Source organism: Anser anser, assembly GCF_964211835.1.
Source record: "Anser anser genome assembly, chromosome: Z".
Lineage (NCBI taxonomy): Eukaryota > Metazoa > Chordata > Aves > Anseriformes > Anatidae > Anser > Anser anser.
In genome coordinates, this window is record NC_139723.1 from 46,065,680 (window position 1) to 46,086,679 (window position 21,000).

Here is a 21,000-nt window from a genome sequence, read left to right on the forward strand (position 1 = left end):
AACGCTAAGGTCAATTACAGTATAATTATCTGAATGACATTATTGCTGTTATAAAGTCTGTTGAAAGTATAAAAGAAACTATAAAAATGGATACAGCATGCATCACAGTCCAGGGATGACCAGACAGTAATGCTGCTTGGTTGGATGGTTGGCACCAACGTCGTACGTGGGCGTACAACTGCCACTGACTGCCTGCAGGCACTGCTCCAGGCCTGGGCAGGCACTGGCTGCTGCCCTGTCCCTCCAGCTTCCCCAGCACCCTGGGCTGCTGCACGGAAGCCACCTGAGACCCTCTGCCTCTTCCCTTCAGAAACCACCAGCAGACCACCTATCTGGGTTTGTCTCGCCTGCCCCTCTGAAACTGCTGGTGACCGTCCTGCCTCTGCTGCCTCTCATAGCAGCAGGCTTCAGACGATCTGTGTGAAAAGGGCTTTCTTTTTTCTGTTTCAGACTCAATCCTCCCACTCATTTTGTCATGTCCCCTAGATCTAGGGCTGCAGGAGTTGGTGAACATAGCCCGGCATTACCCACCGCCTTGCGGTTTTGCACATCATCCCTCAGCCTTCTCCTCCCCAGACTGAAGAGGTCCTACCTTCCCAGCCTCCCCTCATCAGGTGGGCTGCTCCATCCTGCTGGTTATTTCAGCTGCCTTTCCCTGTTCCTCCTCCGTTCTGTTTCCCTTGAGACATGGAACCAGGAACCACACACGGTGCCCTAGCACCAGCCACCAGACACAGAGCAGCAACACTTCTCCTTTAGGATAAGGCCTGCACCAGCCCAAGCCAAGGCAGGAATTGTCACCATGCTGCCATCCCTCAGGTCGTGGAAGAAAATCCCACCAGCTACCAGGTTTCCTACAAAGGCCTGCCCAAATCACATGCTGCCCCCCCGAGCTCAGGAGATGCATGTGTGGAAGAGGCAAACAGCTTCAAGGAGCCCTCTTGCCTCTTCCATGAAATGGTGAAGGAAGTTGCCCAGCCTTCACCTCCACTCCTCTTTTTAGAGGCAGGTGATGAAAACTGTCTGGAGCAGTCTGTCAAGGCCATGTCACACACCCATGGAGAAAAACTACAACTAAGCTCCCACGTATCAAACGTTCTTCATGGCTCCAAGTATAAGGGAACACCCATCTGTTTAAAAAAAAGCATTTATTTACATACTTCTGTACGCACATGTACATTACTTCCATTAAACTGCGGGAGGTGGTATGAAATACCGTGGGCTGCTCTGTAGGTACCGTATGGTGTTGTTTGTACAGGGGCTGTGTTCCTAAGGTCACCCACACCTCCACTGCTAATACAGCTTTTTGCTCTTATTATCACTATTACTACATCCCAGAATCCATGCCAGCCTCACTGAATTTCTGCTATTTGCATTATTTTAACAACATCCTCCCTTCGCTGTCCTTATTTAGGCAACTGGGTTTTCCTTATCCCGTTATGTATACACAATAGTTATGATCACACGGATACAGCCCAGAATAGGCTTATCAAAAGAGGAGAGACCCAAGTATTGTTCCCCACATATCACCAGTCACAGTGAACATTTTAGATATTTCCTGCTGCTCATTTCCAACTTGTTTCTCTACTTACCCAAACTAAAACCCAAAACCTAGTCTGCCACACCAAGATCAAGCTGTGGTTTTTGTCTCATTCACTGCCTTTTCCCTGTATCTGCGTTTTCAGATACCAAAGTCTCAGTAATTGTTTGTGAAAAATGCTACTAACTAGCTAAGAAAGACACAGAAAAAAGCTGTTTTTAATATCACATGACCCTGCCCGAGCTAACTGAATCGAGCTTAGTAATCAAGGGTGTGATAATTATTTTAATACAAACTATGATTAAGATGCAAACTTTGAAGTTTTATATAGCATTTTTACCCACTAATTAACTTCACTAATTGCAAAATTAATGAAGTTAATTAGTGGATAAGAGTGTCATAAAAAAACATCAAAGTCTAGATGTGCAGTGCTGCTGCAAGAGCAACAAAATGGCCGTAAAAAAAAGCCCACAGTAAAAGGAACGTGTGGGCTCAGCAGTTCATCTTCGAAAGACAAGTGTTCTCAGAAGTTTTACATGAATAAAAATATAGATATGTATATCCATTATGCATATGTGCTTGTAATTGCTTTAAACATAACCATGCAACTGTTTACACGGGTGATCTGCTTGCCCTGCTGGCACCACTGTGATTTCTAATCTAACCTAATCAAAAGCTCCGAGGTCTAGATGTTACAAAAGGGGTGATAAAACGAATAATAAACCACTACGGCATGCATGTTAATTCCAGTCGTGTATTTTAACATACACTTATCAATCTGCTATAAACTGTGCTGGCCACGCAGGAGAAATTGGAGATATCCAGCAATTTTGACATGTAATCCTGTCAGCATGTGCTGTTGTTTCTCCAGTCCCTCCTGGTGTACAGGCACACAGTGGTGGCAGGAAAAGGAGGTGTTTAAAGCAATGGCGAGGGCTGCTGGCTAGCCTTTCACAGATGGATTTTTGCAATAAATCCTTTAAAATACAGCTTCTCCAGTAATCACTGGCTGAGGGACATAACACACATAAGGCCTAATCACTGCTGACACTGTGCGGGTCAAAGGATGGAGAGAAGAACCGATGCGGCTTAAGTACAAGCAGTGAAGTAGTAGAGGAGCATAGCTGTGAGGCAAAAAGGAAAGACAGGTTTAGGTTAAAGTATATCTTAGCACAAGCACATGAAGGTAGTGAAATCAAGCAGTGTGGCAAGAATAACAAGCATCCTTTGGTAAGCAAGACGGTTTGAACAAAGGACCTGGTTTCAGCAGGGAACAAAAGAAAAAGAAACAGATGGGGCAGGAAAAGGAGTTAAACACTTCTGATAGGTTTACAGAAGCTTCAAAGTTCACGGATTACATTTACCGTCAAGTGTGCTCTTGTCCACATCTGCCAACTTGTAAATATTGAATTTAATTGATGGTAACACAACCCAGGCATTGTCAAACATCCTCCCCTTTAATCCGCAAAGCAATTCACCTGATCCATTTCCCACTCGCTGTCCCTCAGTTCAGTCTCCTCCCTTTTGAACAGACCCCAAACCAAGACCATGGGCTTCAGCACACAGAAGAGCAGGTGATTTGGACAGAATGAAAAGATTTACAAGAAGGTGTTAACACAGAAATTACAACTGGTACAGGGAATACAGAGGGTGAGAGCCCCAGGGCATATGCAAGATGCAACGGAATTCTGTCGCTAATGATGCCAGAACAGATAAACACTCCTGAAAAACCAAGGTGCACAAGTACAGAAATGCTACCTGACAGAGAAAATTCTGCTGCTGGCATATTGGAAAATAAATGCCAAAATCTGGCACAAGCCAGCATATCAGTCATCACAGCATACAGAATCCTAAACGTTATTTTAACCAAAATCAGAGACACTGAAACAGAGGGGTCAAAGGCCAGTGAGTTACAGACATTCAGAAAGACTGAGGGTAAATACAATCATCACTGGAAATCTGAGGAACAGAGCTGTGCCAAGGAAACACAGAACTACAGCTCTGCTCTTCTCAAATATTTATTTGGGGTTCCAATTACTGATCTCTCATGCTATTTCCTTCAGCAGAGACCTGAAACAGTTTGAGCAGCTCTCGCAAAATAGAGGCAGAAAGAGAGTGTTGGGAGTTAGCTAGAGAGAACAAGCGAGGGAGAGCACGCAATCACAGGATAAGAGAAAAAGCTCAACCAGCCAGAGCATTCAATGCAGCAATTTAATTGTGGGCTCACCACCATGAAAGAGAGAGAGACAGATAACCACCAGCCTGCATTACAGGCTTTGATTCAGCAGCGTGCCACAATGCGAGGAAAAGCAGCGGCGCTCTGTGAGCATTCTTCAAAAGCCAGTGACGGATGCACACAGAAAATTCCCAACATCCAACGTATCTCCAGAATATTAACACTAATTACATTTCCATAGCAGCTGAATCTAAACAGAGCACACAAGGTAATTTGGTTAGTTTTAGAACAGTAAGAAAACACTAAAGACGGAATGTTTTATGATATCCATTAAAGGCCTGTGTCAGTATGCTTTATACTTTGTTAAAAAATATCTATAAGAATCAAGAAATCCCTCTGAAGAACAGCTGGCCCTTTTCTCAGACTGAGTACCAAAGTAAAACTGTTATCCTTTCACTTTGCACGGTAATTAAAATGGACTGTACGGCACTGAGCCAAGCTGAACACGAACACTTCCCTGCAGTGGCTCAAGCCACGGGGGTTATAAAAAATATCGTCAGTACTAGCAACAGAGGTCAGGAGGTAAAAATACACACACATACACCCCCCAAATTTTCCATGTTAAAGTAATAACAATCAGGTTTTAAGGTTTACCTTCTCTGGGGATAGCTAAGTGGATTCACTTTTCATGTGACAGGTCCTAACAACTTTCTCCAGGGATTTACGTTCCCTATCTAATTCTTCACTTTGACCGGAAGGATATAACCTGGCACTAATTACCCTTTTTTGTTGCTGTAAAACCACAGAGATCATGTCTGAAGGCAATCTCATGGGACATTCCATTTAGCTGCTTTCAGCAGACATTCAGATCAGACACTTTGCCCCAGTGCCCCACATTTTTAGTTTTGGGTACATCTAACACAGGTTATATCCATTACAAAGGCATCAATTTGAGTTTTCACATTTCCGTTCCTTTCCAATGTATCTATATATATATAAATTCTTCAGAGGAAAATGTTCATTTTTTTTCTTTCTGCATGTCTCAAAAGTTGCTTTGCTGCAGAGATGACCTAGGAGATGACAAGAAAACAACGCAAATGATTGTTTTTACTGAATACTTCAAGGGTACCACTAATGATCTTTCTCCACACTTTCTAATTGTTCCATCTTTTCCCCTTATTTTTAATCTTATTTTTTCCTGACTTGATCAGTAGGAAAGTGATAGGAAAAGTTATAGAGGGTAACAAGATTATAAAAAGCACCCTAAATTTCAATAGAAACATTATGTTTACTTGCACGTTGCTTCAATCAGCAGCAAAGCACTCGTGTTTATCTCAGGTATTAAATCAGAGACTGGCAATTTGCTCACTCATCTCTTCCTGTGTCAGATCTTGTGTTGCTTTTGAAGACCAAATATACTTCAGCCTTTTCTAGTATCCTACATAACTGAGGAAACCAGAGTCACTGCTACTCCTCCATGAAAACAGAATTCATTATCCAACCAGTGCAGGTGAATAAAACATGATTGGGTGCTATTAAATATTTGCAAATTACAGCTCATGGCGATTCTGAAGAAAAACGTTTTCTCAAACATCTAAAAAAATATTTTCCAGAAAGAAATCTTTGAGCACTACCGTTCTCCTCCCTGCCCACATAACATCCAAGCCCAGTATCTTTGCCTCACTTCATTTATACTCACCTACTTGTGTTCCCAAGACCCTTGTTCAGGAAATTATCCTATTTCCTATTCAGGAAAGCGCTCGAGCAGTTGCCAGATTTGAGGCACACACTTTGATTTCAGAGAAGTTACAAGGCAGATAAAGAAATGAGAAAATGTACATATGTGCTGAACTTTGGATGCCTACTGTGTGCTACCCTGAATCAAGACCTCAGCTGGTTGCAAAAATAATTGTGCCCAAACTTATTTTTCAAATCAAGGATTGTGGTAAGTGGAATGGATAGAACAGTGGTAGGAACACAGATCCTGCAGTCAGCCTTAAAGCAGTTACATCAGTATATAATAGCGCATTATATGTACAACACCTATTTTGAAGACTGAGAAAATAAAACACACAGTCCTTCTGCCAGATTTTTAGATGCATTACAGCTCCTGAACATCCTAGAGCTTTGCCAGGAGAAGCAGCAGTAGCTTTTATTTTTCTGCTCCTTTCATTATTTATATTAGACAGGTCATGCTGTTAATTTTTTAAACGTTAAAAGCACAATCAAATACTAACTTCAGGCTAGCTGGAAATGTTTTGATGTCAGGAATGAGCAGCCAATACATTTTTAATTCAGGTTAGAGGAGAGGAAACGCAAAAATCTCCCTCTTGTACTCCCCATACACTCTGCCAAGTAGTTAAGTGTGATAACTGGCATGCACACACATGACCTTCTGTTCAATTCAAATGAGTTATCTCAGATAATTTGTGAAGACTGTTCTGTCTCATTTAAGTCCTTCATAGTATGATCCATCTTCCCCTTTGCTTTTGTTACGGGAAGGCTACAGTAATCCCCCTAAAACGGCATTCTAGCAAACACTCCTAAATTATGTAATTCACTAGGTTCAACTCTACTGTTACAATCATTTTCAAGGAAGATAAGTATAATACATTATCATTATAGCTATACAATCCTGAGTTGAATTTTCCTTGGCTGAATTCCTAACATTTTAATGCTGAAACTGATCTGTTTTAAAAACATCATGTGAAAGGTTTTTTAAATACCATACATGCTCAAGATTTTTATTTTAAATGGTTTAGAAATGAGCTGGTAGAAATAGGGGGGAAAAAAAAAAGTCTTACGTTCTTTAATCTAGCATTAAGTACATTTTAAAGAACAAGCGGCATGTTTCCAAACAAACTATTGCAGTGTACAAATTACCCAGCAGGGATGGAGACAACAATACCTATGGTGTGGGTTTAGATCTGCGAAGAAGTTGACATTTCATCAAGGTTGTCTAGGAAACCATTTTTAAAATTTATTTAGAAAACAAAATGAAAGATGTTTATTTCCGTTTGGGATGCTTATAGAAAAGCTGGCTAGTAACAAGTTTATTAAAATGACAAGTTCAAGGTACTTTCCTTGTTGACTGTAAATAACCACCCTGTGAGCCAATTAAGAACATGGAGATCAAAGGCCCAAGCAATGCTATAAAACGAGTCACAGTATTAAGAGAAATCTTCCTCAAGCTACCCACAACATGGGAAATTTCCTCTACCCACCATTCACTCTCCTAATGGACCAGCACAGATAAGCCTTTTTCAGTTTGCTGTGGAGTAGGTAAAAAACTTACACCTACATGTTACTGGACACCTAAGCAAGTGGCTTGATTTTATGCATGGTCAGGGACTGTTTTAGCTGTTAAGACTGATCCAGATGAGACTCGAAGCAGCTAGATGGCGAGGAGGCAAGAAAAAAAGAGTTGGGGAGGTGTATTAGGATTTTGCCTCTGATTTGCAAAATGGGTTTCTCAGTTGGGAAGTGTTATTAGATCCCAGATTGCAGCAGTTTGTCAGTGCATTTGTTCTCCTTAGTAGCTGCCAAGACCGTGACTTTTCGAGGCAGAAGTCAGCATTGCTAGCAACCTGTCTCCCAGTGCAAGACTTGACTATTATTATGATCTCTGCACACATCAGATTCAAATTTGACATCAATGTAGGGCACGCTTGTCCTGATGAGTGAGTGGGGTCTTTTCACCGTGTGCGCAGAGAGCTGCCAGCAAGTCTCTCACTAGAATTTAAGAGGCTGAATTGTAAGTCACACCACTGTTACTGACTGACATCTGGGCTGCCTGAGCAAGAGTGTACTCTGCTTCCTTGCAACACCACCTTGCTTATTCCTAGACACAGTTACATCCTACCCTAGGTCAGAGAAAATCTTGAATTTTCATTAGTGCTTCCTGTAATTAGGGGACAGATGCTGAAAGCACTGAGTCCATTCCCCTCAATTTCCACATTACTGGGTGGAAGCAAGGGAAGGGCTTTTAGCATTGTTGTGGCCAGTGAGATCGTCAGACTGCGCGTTGCGCGCAGACTTTAGTTCTGACAGTACATGTAAATTTCCATTTAAAGACACCTAGAGCACCAGATGGAGCCCTTACAGTGAGAAAGTGTAACAAGCTCTTTCACAGCAGGCATAATTGTATCCAGAGCTCCAGCCCGCAGATGGAAATCCTTCTTCTCTGCCTACACCATCTCCCCACAGGGCACTTTCACTACCGCCAAAAATCACATTCCCATACCCACCTGTGGGGCTGCTCCCCCTGCAACCAAGCCAGAAGACGCGGGGGAGCGCCTTGGAGCCCCTCAGCACCCCACGTTAGCTGCGGGTCTCGGTGGTGTGTTGCACAGCATGGTACACGACTGCTGAGCGGGTCGGTTAGGTGCAGGGGACGTGGCAGGCGTGTTCCCTGTGCTGTCGCTCTCCCAGCAGTGCAAGGGGGTTCCTCAGGCACTGCCACATCTACAGCCCCCAGCACTACAGACGGATCTGCTCCACATGAAAACAGCAATGTGATCAAACCCCAAGGAAGGATGAGAGTTCAGCCAAAGCTTCTCCTCTGAAAAAACATACAGAGACTAGGTACTCGGCTGAAACAGGTATTAGCCCTGAAGGACTGAGCTGGCAAACTTAACCCACAAGAGCTACCACCAGAAAGCATCACCTATACATTTGCCCTGAATGGGACTCAAATGCACTGAGAGATTGAAAAGGAGGATCAAAAATTGTGTTTATATTTGGGAAATACAGGTTCAGTAGTCTGCTCTTTTATCTGATTGCGTGAAGTTAATTAAGCCTCTTCATGTCTCAGTTCAGTATCTATAAGATAGGGATATATCTAGATAGATTATATATCTATAAGATATATAATTTCAGAAGCCTAGAGAGCCTTTCTTTTCTTTATAGGGTTGGTGAGAGGATTAATGTGTTGAAGATTTGGAGGTACTTCAGTATTATGGGGATGGATCCATTAAATACCTTAGACTGGAATGGACAAATAAGGGTGGAAAAAAAAAAAATGTTCCTTGAACCAGCAAAAACACAACAACAGCAATCCATATACTATAACAGAGTGGCTATGCTCCAGCAACTAATATGTCTACAAATAGTAATTTTAGCCTATTCTTAATTTGCATAAATCCATATCACACAGACATATGAAATGTAAAAGAGGAAACACTTCTGCATTGTTTATAAGCCTGCCATCAGCTGAACTCAGAGAGGCTAAAACCTCTACATCTGAGATGTAACTAAGTACCACCGAACAACATTTCAGAAATTGTTTTTTTATTATTACTGTTGTTGGTTTTGTTTGTTGTTGTTGTTGTAGTTTGTTTGTTTTCTGAATTACCCATGGGTAACAGAATTAACCAGGAAATCTGCTATCTGCAGGCTTGTCTTTGAAATGATTTTTCTCAAATTAAACTTATGCATTTGAAATGTGAACAAAGCCAAACCTGCAGCTGCCTAATAAACTCAGATCTGTACTTCAAAATGCATAAGGCCATCTCAAAGACAGCCAGATGTCAGATGAACCTCTCTGATTTTGCAGAGCCAGTCTTCCCATCATTACTTGTTTTACTATAGCCTACTAAGTATGCAGTCATACCCTGCTTTCTGCTACACAGTGTTTGCAATTACAGCACTCCATAAATATAAAAAACAAACAAACAAACAGGGTGTGTGCTTATCTGATTAAAATCCAATGTAAATTATATGCAAAATAGGTGCAGCCCACTGGCTCATGGCAACATGCCAATAAAGACCTTCTGTGCTGAAGGCTTGTGCATCACTGATTTAGGGCATCATCTCTCTGTTATTCTGTTTCATTATTTTACACTTTCCTATGCTCTATTTTTAATATCCTTTCCCAACTCTGCTCTTATTTCTATCTGGATGCTGGCACTCCATTTTCTTACTGTCTGATGCCAGTCTATGAAAAAAATCTTGCACCGTAACGCGTAATCACTTTGTAATTTGGGTGAGTCCAAATCCATTCTCAGCCTATGTAGTACACCACTCATCTCCCTTCTTCTTGCTCCTGTAATCATTCACAACTATTGTTACTCCAATGCAAATTCTTTCCAGAAGCACTTTCCTGCTTCCAGGTCTCAGCTTCCCAAAACTCGTGCTTTCTCCCGGTAAAGCACAGCTTGGGGCCATTCTTACAGGTCTGTGAGCAAAGCAGATTAGCCTAAAGAGCTAACTCTCTGTAACCAAGTATAGGGGAAAGTGCATTTCACATGAAATCAGAAAACTACCCAAGCTTGATTAAAAAGCACCCAGGCAATGCCGTAGAACATTCATGAGTTATTTCTTCTGAATTCTCGCATAATTTAGATGACTCAAAACTGGATTTCCCAAATGCTGTGCAGAGATGATTATGGGATATATTTGTTTTGATTGGGCTTTAAGTCTCTATTTTTCAGAGATTTCTCACTTTTCCTTCATTCAGGGTTGAAATTTGCTATGAGAATTTCTTTAGCCCCCTGCAGAATTCTTAAGGGTATTCCCTAAAGAGAGAGACAAAAAGAATTGGGGATTCATCATGCACAAGCTGATATTTACAGTAACACCACTCCCAGTACCTGCCTGCTGGAAATAGCTTGATATTTCTTCACTTTCTTTTAATATTTGTAGGATTAATAACAAATTCAGGCCCTGATCCCACAATATTTAACATCTGGGCAAAACACTCCTTGCTGACGTCCACAGGGCTCTGGTTTGGCACAACAAACACACTGCAAGTTACAAAAAAAACCCTCAGCAATGGCAGCAGTAAAAGGCAATTTCTTCCTTATCTCTTTTTGTGCTGCCCTTCTTTTGTTGCTGTGAAGAGGCTTGGAACAATATGGCAACCATAACAAAAGGGAATAAAGAAAACACTCACGGATGATTGTTCAAAGTGGGTCCATAAATGCCAAGATTACCTTGCTACTACAGCATTTGGTTTTAGGACAACTTGAAGCTGCACGAAAGCAGGCAACAAAAAATACCTGCATATGACAGCTTTGGTGCTCCAAACCCTTGGGGTGCCTCAAATACCACCAGGCGCACACACTGCAGCAGAGGCAAGAAAGACCTTTGTTTGCCTTCATACAGCTGTAGAAAACTGCATTTTCTCCTCTCATCATAGTGGCGTCTTCACCCCTGTGAACTCTATTTGCCACTTTCCAGTTGACCTGCACAATACTTGGAGGTTGATTGTTACAAGAAAAGTGTAGCTGCAATAACAAATATGAAGCATCTCTCCTGCTAAGTGGTAAGACCTTCCAGATCATACATTAACTTCCTCCATGACCAGCCACGGCAACCATATTTCACAACGCATTAAATGCATTAAGGGGCCCATGCAAACAATGCAAAGGCACAAAGCTCAGAGCCAGAGACAGCTAGAATGAACTTGCACCTCTTCCAGGGCCGAAACAGCCTTTTCAGCAAAGATATCCTAAAGTAACTCTATTCTTCTCCCTCTATTTTCTGCCATCACTCATGAAAGACTTGAAAAGAAAGGACAGCTGACAAAAAAAGAAATGGCAAAACCATGAGTCAGACAGAGGTAAAAAGGTTAGACTCTGGGAGCCAGAAACCGCAAGGATAGACCTCTTAGACACGTATTTTTAAATGCTTCCTTTCGCTCTCTTTCCTCTCTTCCAGAAAGACTAAATGCAAAATGAAATCATCTTACAGAAGGACAGCCGCTTCCCCCCTGTGCTCAATCATTCCAGTCACACTATGTTGTCCAGTAACCTGCATTGATAATTCCTCATGAATAAAATGCCAACATTATCATCCTCAGCTATGTTGTTGACATGCTTTTGCTATTTCACTAAAAATACCATTAATTTTCTGGCTTCACAACAGCTGAGCTACTCCCCATTTGAATATACAAAAGAGTATTTTGTTTAAACCAAATTAAAAGCGTTCCAGTAAATGACTTCAATTTTGCTGGCTATACTACTTCAGTGTATACTGCTCTATTTAATCCCCTCTTTTCCCAACTCTACCCCCTTCTACCTCCCCCTCCTTTTCTTTCTTTCCTTTTTTTTTTTCCCCATCCCTTTTTATACTTAATCCTTTCATGCCAGGAACTGGATTTGCCCAGCAAGACATCCACAGTCAGAAAGCGCTTGAAAAATGTGGTGCCAAAGAGTTAAGGCAATGGTGAAATTGCCTCCGCTCTGTTTTTATTCACCTGTGTTTGCCAAAACATATTTAGCAGGGAGGAAAGGAAGCAAAAGGGGAGGGGGGAGCACACAAACACTGAACACACCTTCCATTTCCCATCCTGATTAAGTGTCGACATTCCCCATTTAAGTCAGAATGAAAACAACCATTACTGCCAAGCCCTCCTGGCATCTCAACACTTTATTTGTTCCCATTTGTATCTAATGCTTTTGTCAACAGTTCAACAAAAGTCAAAGCAAACAACCCACTACAAACACTGGGGGTAACAGCAACAAGCATGAATCCTTCACAATTATCCAGCCCAGCTGCTCAGTGCCTGTCCAGGCTGCTTTCATTTACAACAGTGTCAACAAAAGGCTGAAACCCAATAACTAGGTGGGTCAATACTACCACTGTAAACCCTCCAGAGAAGGAAATGCTGTTCTCCTGCTTTACTGCTTCAGCAAACATGCAGAATAATTCAGTTAGATAGACAAGTGCTTGCCTAATCATTTGTTGTCTGAATTATTCAAGGCTTTCCCCGTAAACTACTAAATGATGGCTCTTCAAATATTTCCCAGGAACTACCAGATGTCCGAAAGGAGCAAATGAAACATTAGGCAAATTCTGACACAGCAGAGGACAATGGTAACCTATGATCCTGAAAAGCGTAGTGTTCAGAGGATTAATGACTTCCTACGCATTGTTTCTGGTGTTACTGTATAGAAAGCAAACAAGTTTTTAAAATACAAGTGCTAGGCACACATCGGTCTATTAGTTGCCTGATCTTAATCCAGCATAATCAAGGCTGCTGCCTACAATTTTTCTTCCTCTTTTCAAGTGTAAGTTGTAAAAGAGCCCTCTCCAGAGAATATCTAAGACGTGAATAAAAATAAGCACAGCAGTTAGTAAGGTGGACGCAGGCAACGTGCGTTTATTCCCACATCTCCCTCCACTGCTCATTTGATCTCTTACTAATCACCCACCTTAGTGTTTCTTTCTCCTCGGTTGTCAGGCGAATGTTCACGCGCTTTTCTCCAGAGGTTTCCTGAGGGTTCATATTTACGCTTTCAAAAAGCAGCGTAAACCAGTGCTACAAGGCAGCACGTTTAAGTGGTATTTCATTTTTTACCTCATTTGTCTCTTCAGTGCAGGCAACAGCCACCTTCAGAACATACGTTTCCTTCGTTTTGTTGGCTTTGGCCATAACCACATAACTGCATTAAAATATTGTTTTTAAACTTTAAGAAAATGTTAGTTAACAAGTATTGGTGCTTGTTTTGATTTAATCTTACGTTTGGCACCAATAAGCCTGGATAATAGCAACCGCTTCATCTAAGACCAGTTTACGTATACATCACAGAGTAGTGTTGGACGGATACATATTTTGAGCCAGAACACAGTATCAAATACATTTACAAATATTTTATTTTTGACATCCACAGTAGCAGTCGTGCATGCTGAATATCTAGTATTCCAAAGAGAATCCCTGGCAGTTTTAAGACTTAGCAAAACAGCACGAGAAATTCTGTCTGTATGTCAAATTAAAGCACATATTTTTGTTTTTATAATTAAAATCTGTAACATATTTTGTTTGTAAAACAGTTTTAGAGTGATTGCACTGTAACAATCTCTGGAGTTCTGTGTTGTCAACATAAAAACCTTCTTCAGTCAAAAAAAATTTCATCCCATTCCTGTCCAAAACAATTATGAAACGTTTGTCTACTACGTAGATGCGGCTATGTCACTTTGTGATTGCCGCAGCTGTTTGTAGGCATTCCAGCCCTACTCCACTTGGTGGGCAACTTCAGTTACATTTACTACTATAAATCAAACTAGCACTATTTGCAACACTAGGTTTGTTTATCAGTAGTCCTAACAGCAGCACCTTCATTGGTTCAGTTGATTAGCAATATTTGTAAAATGGTTTAGGGTCCACGGGGACCAAAGGCACAGTGGAGAGGTACTACAGCACAAAAAACACTTGGCATCAAACGAGTTTCAACTTGCACAGACAAACTGGAGAAAAGACTGCACCGTCTGGTGCTAGATACTCTCAAGAGAACCAGGGAGAGAGAGAGGGAGAGACAACATTACACCAAATTTCCCCCCCTTCCTATCCTACGGAGCAGGAAGAAGGGCCCAAAAATGGCACTTCCAGCCTGTGCCATGGCTGGCGGCAACGCAGCTACCAGAAAACCTTCATGAAGCACACAAGAGTCCCACAGAAGAAGGTCTGCTAAGTGCTTAATTGCTTTCAAATACCCCGCGGTGTGATATAAAGCTTTCAGGCTGCCTAGGTGGTGAGCATACAGTGCTTTTTACAAAGGCACCAAACTGACCCTGGACAGGCTGTCTTTATGCTGAAAGCAGGGTGCCTTTCCTACTCTAACACCAATTATGCATACTGACAGGGCACCTTACATCAAGGGAATAGCAGGAAAAGGGTTTCTCTCTCCCCACAAGGTTTACTGGTAATTGATTTTAAAGGGCTTATTTTTACATTATTCAGACGTTTTTCAGAATTCCTCTCACATATTATTTTTTTTTTCAGTACGGGACAGCAAAGCTCGCTACAAAATGTTTGCAGGTGAAAGAATTGAAAGGAACTCCTTCTCAAAGCAGGGGAGGAAAAACGTAACACTTGTTTCCTGCAGGGTCACAATAAATTTCGGTTTGGCATTTTTAAAAGCAGCCCCGAAACAGAGGTGCGACAGACCTGTGGCATCAACAAAAACCGAGTTCGGCAAACATCAGGGAGAACCAAGGCACTCAAAGGCACGATTATAATTACTTCAAGCCAATTACAGTGCTTTCCTCACGCCCGGCGCTGCAACACCGCAAGGGGAGGCTGCGTGTTGCTGAGGTCAGCGCTGGCTTTCTAACTCCGGCAGTGACCTCCGCATCGTCTGGCCGCTCGTTACCGAAGCAAAAGGAGCGAAGGGCCCGGCAGCCCGCCGGGCTCGGCCACAACCCGTGCCCACAACCGCTCGGACCCGCGGGGCGGCCCGGAGCACGCCGGAGGACGGGCGGAGCGCTCGCCCCGCGGATCAGGGGAGGAAGGCGGCGTGCCCAAACCCTTCCCTTCCCCGCTTCCAGGCGATGGGGAAACCTCCCCCTGCCGCCCCTCGAGAGGCTGGGGCACGGGGTGCAAACACAGCAAGCCTCGGCGCTCCCTGCGGAAAGCCCGCTCCTCGGAGAGGGGCGACCCGAGCACATCGGCCGGCTGGGGCAGCGTTGTGCTCCCAGCACTTCATTAAGTCCCTGCCGCCCCCTGCCAGCGCCGAGCTTGTTTCCAGTCCCCCCCCCCGGCTCGGGCCGGGTGTTTTCCCAGCGAAGCCGTGGGACGGCGGGGCCAGCAGCGAGCCAACAGCGCCCCGACGGCACCGCGGGGACGGAGCGGGGCGGCCCCGGGCCCCCGGCGCCGAGGGAGGAACAAGCTGGAAAAAAAAAAAAAAAAGAAAAAAAAGGAAAAAGGTTAATTCAGAGATGTGCATGCGTTTCACACACAGGGTGCCCCGCGGTCTGTTGCCAGGGCGACGGGAGACCACCGGCGGGCGCCGCATTGGCTTTATCAAGTGCGCCCCGGGACGCGGAGACGGGGAAGGGCCGGGGGAGGGAGGGCAGGGAGCGATCCCCGCTTGCAGCCTGCAAAGCCTCAGCCCCCAAAAACCCTAGGCTGCAAAGCCCCATCCCGCACGAAGCCCGTCCCCGGTGCCCCCCGCCCCCCGGCCGGGAGCCGTCCCGCGGGCCGCAGCAGCGTGCCAGCAGCCGCTTCGGCGGCGGGACCGAGGGAGGGGAAAAGAAAGAAGGGGAAAAAAAAAAAAAAAAAAAAAAAAGGGGGGGGGGGCGCACCGGCTTCCCAGGCACGGTGCGGGAAACCTCGCCGTCTCGTTTTTGGATGCCCCCCTCGCAAGGGAACTCTGCAAACCCGCCCGAAGGAGCCGCTGCCCCGCCGCGTCCCCCGCCCCTTCCCCGTCCTCCCCTCGCTCCGGTCGCGGCTGTCACGACTCTCGCGGCACCGGCAGCAGCAGCAGCAGCGCACCGGGCGTTAATCCAGCCGGAGAGCAAAGCGAGGAGGCGAGGGCGGCGGAGGGGATCCGTGGCCGAAGCGGCTTACATTCAGGTTCGCGGGAGAAAGAGCACGCAGAGACAATCATTTCCTGGGAAAAGCTAAAGCCTAATGAGAATTTACTCTGCCGCCTGTATTCAGACAACCAACCCTTTTGTGGCTAGGGCTTCCTGAGTGACAGAAACCCAGGGCCCCTTAATAGGATTTCCATATTATTTCCAACACCTGCCTAGAAGTTATTTGTTTACATTGAAGGAGGCAAGATTCTCAAATCAGACATCTGCTTCTGGTTCAGGCATATCTTAGGAAACTATCTAGAAAGAAGCTTTGTTGCTATGGAGACATTTTTATTTTCTTCCTTTAGTTGGCTGAAAAAAACATTAGCATTTCCAATTTTTTGTTCTTCAAAAGGCCAAATGTCGCTCAAGAAAACACAGAACTTTTCAAATCGTCATGCAGAATAGGCTAATCGAGCTTTAGATGTTTAATTAATTATTCGACTCAATTAGAAGTGTACCGGAGAGAGGCGGGAGGCCCGGTGTAACTTTCCTGCAAATTCTCCTCAATGGCTGATTCCCGCTGGCCAGCGTAATTGCTCAAAAACACATCTAAAACTTTGCAATTCATGATGCACTCGACAATCTTTCACAACAACTTAGGAATCAGTCAGACCACTCATTTCCTCCAGCTTCTTCTAAAATCAGCCTCAGAAACCGAAAACACTCTGACTGGGAATTTACTTCTTTCCCAGCGCGGGGGAAGAGACAGCAAGAGCCGTGTAACACCAGCATTAACCTGCTACCGGCACTCAGTGTCTTCAGGCAGGGGACGGAAAGTTGCAGTGCGTTTCGCCCATGTTGCTGACTCCACAAGGTAATCTCTTCTCCTCTTCTCCCTCTAGTAGATAATTAGAATGCCCAATGAATCCACTGATACGCATTAAAATAAGGGATGTCTCAAATACCTTGGCTGTAAAGGTCTTAATAACAACTCAAAATTAAAATAGGTGATTAGCGCTCAATGCAGAGAGAAAACCTGTCACAGTGCTGGCATAAACACATAAAGCAGCCACCTAGTTTGTGTCCCGCTTCAGTAAAAGTTGATGAATATTATCTATCTTCTCCTATCCCTTAGGCTAACACCTCTTTAACTGAACCTGCAAACACGTGCTTCATTCCAGACACGTTCACCCTGAGCAAACTGGTGTAAACATGAATGCCAGCACTCGGGGTATGATTTTAATTGCGCATTTACATTACAACGAGGACTTCAAAAAAAAGATAATAAATAAATCCATCTCCTCCCTCTGCTTCTTTCCTCCTAGCTATTACACTGTCAAAGACTTTGCGCTGGAGAAGACCTTTCCACCCACCTCCTCACCCCAGCAAACTTCCTCTTCCTACTCTACAATGTGAAGTCATAATCTTGTATTATCAACATCACAGTCTGTTGCCATGGAAATAATTAGACATGACTGCTCAGGTTAGAAATTACAGCCCATGTAAGTGTTTGCCTCCTGGGTGAAGAGAGCATCTGGAGAGAGAACATTTGAGTTACCCTAAATCACCAAGTGGCAAAATAAAGTTTGATAGTGAGAAGCGCTGTAGGAGCTCATCCAAATGTGGGCACACCACTGAGTAAGAGTCACCCTGCCGTAACAGGCACGAGCAAAGAGGCCAGCATAGTTTATACACAGAAGAAGGAAAAAAGCCATTGGGTAAAGGAAGTGAAGCCACAGACATGGCAGAATCAACTAATTCTTTGATAGCAGGGTACATGCTGTTACTTTCATATGAATGCTCTTCACTAAATTAAAATTCCCAGACGACCTCATTAAAAAGGCAAATGATGTGACACTGAATGAAAGAAATGTAAAATTCAGTTAAAAAAAAAGAGATACCTGAGGTTCAGTTTTGTGTTTTAAAATCTGTTAAAAACCACAGACTTGAATGACATGCTACAAGTCTAGCTATGAAAAGGTTATTAAGAAAAAAAAAAAAAAGGGCAATGCCAAAAAATCAGCTCCATAAGATAGACCAAGACAACAAACAGGACCCTGCTAATTAATATTTGTTCTGCTTCAGCAGACAGTTACTGGACGAGACTGCAACAAGCAAGCATGTCTCACCCAATCACATCATTAATCCATTCACGTTCACCACCTGAGGACCAGCTATGCCCTACAGATATTTATTCATCTGTTCCACATACAAACAATTACAACACATTTTCTGGAATTAGGGCACCTGTTACATTCAGCACAGCTTACATGCCCAGAGGCAGATATCAATTAATACTGAACAAATTATTGTATTGCGAGCCAACAGAAGTTACTCATTATATTTTGATAATGCTACCCTCAAAACACCCATGAAGATCAAAACACAACTCTTGTGGAGCAAAGTTTAGTTCAAACATGTTCAGCTCAAAAATTACCACTTCATCATTACAGAAAGCAAAATACACGCAACGCCTTGTTTCCGTACAGAGAAAGGCGCACGCAGAAGCCACGACACGAATGCGAAACATGTTTTGATTTTTACAAGCCTGTGAAGAGCTTTTCAGCTGAGTGGTATTGAAGTGGCAAAATGAAATGATCAGGAAATAAATTCTCTAACTTTCTTTAGGCATGTAACAGATAACTATGTTTCTTTGGCTCGTTAAATACAAACTGAATGCAATGGTGTTTGGCAGAAGACTCATATCACTGGAGGAAGTCTCACTTAAAAGAAACTTGACAATTAAGATGAAGTCTACTGCAGTGAATCACGTCAGTTTGTGGTGTTCCTCTACCAGTGGAAGAACGAAGTCCGAGCAATGCAATTACATTTGGTAATATCCAGAATTCTGATCGTATATCTTGGTCTTTTTTATTTTAAACTACCTTGTTCTTTTCAGAAGCATTACAAGTATCAAATAACAGCTGCAGGAGTAAGCAGCTTACTCTTACTTACATACTAAGTGAACAGAGGTCTAAACACTTAATAGCGGCTAACAGCTCGAGAAGCTAAATTGAGACAGGCTCAGGTTTTAGCAAGCACTGGAGCACCTGCCACCAGAAATGTAAATGGAACACGAGACTCACACCAACGAGTCCCCTTTCTCTGTATTTGCCACACGTATAATTATTAGCCTTCCCACAGATTAAGGCAAAAGTAATCTTACTGCTAAACCCACTTGAATTTGCCCTGACAGACTTCTCCTAGTTCACTAACATGTTGGACGGAAATGCATCTCCAATCTGCGTTTGATTTGTTATTTCAGAAGCTAAAATTATCCTTTCATGTAAACCCCCCCCTTTTTTTTTTTCTTTTCCAGAGGGATCTCAAATAGGCTATTTTATTCCAGCCACAAGATAGCAGCTTTTAATTATTGACTTATTGTGACTGAGATGAACTCACAGAAATGAACAGTTTCCACCATGTTGGCATATTGTACTACAGGTATGGCCTAGCCCCAAATAATTTACAATTCAAATAAAAAAAAAAAAAAGGAAAAATACACCACATGGGTATAAAGAACAGAAATGGATTAACTACAGACAGGGAAAAAAGTTGCAAGAGTTTAGTCCCATGTACAGGACAGTGATTTTGAAGACTTTGAAATTCTTGAATATGTTGGTAAGGGACATCACTGGCTGTGACAGACCCAAAGCTTGGCGAGCGGCTGGGGGCTCCTTTAGTCCAGGTGTCTCAGCCAACGCCATGGGAAGAGACTGCTACCACTTGATTACTGTCTGCCATATGACACCTTCACACACAAAATGCTTCCTAAGCTTCTTCAGAAGGTAATTTTTACAGAAGGGGCTTTGTTATGGACCAGAGAAACTTTTGTCAAATTTGTCCCAGAGACAGTGGGTGAGGAGCAGGCCAGGAAGAATGACATGCCTCCTGAATCAGCAGTCCTTACGAGAGGTGGAAAAATCCTTGCGGGGTGCAAACAGAAAGCAAGGGCACACTGCAGCACCGCAGAATCATATTTTATTTATTTACTAGTTAGCCAAAAAAAAAAAAAATTATTCTTACTGCATTGCAAAGAGAAAACATCAGACCTTCTCAGAAAAGCTATATGTTTAACTGTGCGGCTGCTTGTTTGTCTTTGAGTCTAAACACATATTATTCTGTCATATCCCTTAAGCCACCACTACACTGTCAGCACAGCCCCTTGCTGCCCTTCCCTCCCCTCTCCTCTGCCTTGAAGAGCAGACCCATGACCCAGTTTACTGCATCTCGAGCTCTTCCCCACTTCAAACTTTGCAGAGGATTCAGAGGACTGAATCTGACATGAAATCAGAGAGTTCCCAAAGCCATCCTCCTCCACCGAACTTGATGTGCAGATGGTGATCTATTATTTAGGAATAGCTCCTGGACAATCTCATGTTATCTGGAAGGTCCCTCCTCATTTTCAGCAGTGAACTGCTTGCTCCAGGGAGGTGCTGGGAAGGATGCAAGGCTGGGCTCTCTTATCAGGCAGAAAGTGTCATGTTTAGAAGAGTGATACAAACCGAAATGGGACTGTGTCTGAAAAGAAACAGCCTTTTGATGCCAGCCTGCCTTACTCCATGGCTGCAGCCTCAGATCTTGGCTTCAGTGCTCACCAGTGACATGAACAACTTGCCTGCCACAGCCTCCAAAGAACCCGTAAAATCTCACATGCCAAAGGTGTTACCAGCCCAGCCCTTCTCTTCCTCACCCACACGCTGCTCATTCCTCTCTGTGCGGAGGAACAGAGAGCAGCAGTTCCAGCTGCTCCAGCACAGCATTTTCCCTGGGCAGAACTACGGGGAGGGTCACGGTGAGCATAACTGGAAACAAGTTTCATGAACAAAACTGCCTGCCAAATCAAAGACACGGGAAGTGGTAGCATGAAATGGCGAGGGGAAATGGGACACTTCAGTCAAGCTCCTCTATACCGATGGGCAGGGTACCTTCATTATCTGAATCGTACACTAAAGCGTAAATTTACACTTTACGAGCTATTCTAAAATCTGCCCTGCTTAATAATCTGTATCAGCAAGAAAACACTTTAAAGTGTCTCTCACAA

The 21,000-nt window shown here is 43.4% G+C and overlaps 1 protein-coding gene and 1 long non-coding RNA gene across 3 annotated transcripts in view; one reads left to right on the forward strand and one right to left on the reverse strand.

Annotated features, from left to right (window-relative positions):
• LOC310889724 (transducin-like enhancer protein 4) overlaps nt 1-21,000 on the reverse strand; it is a 97,499-nt gene that overhangs the window by 18,921 nt on the left and 57,578 nt on the right. The window lies entirely within an intron of this gene.
• On the forward strand, nt 15,746-19,863 carry LOC310889725. Its single transcript, XR_014576744.1, has 2 exons — nt 15,746-16,830; nt 17,282-19,863. It is a non-coding gene; the product is annotated as an uncharacterized lncRNA (long non-coding RNA).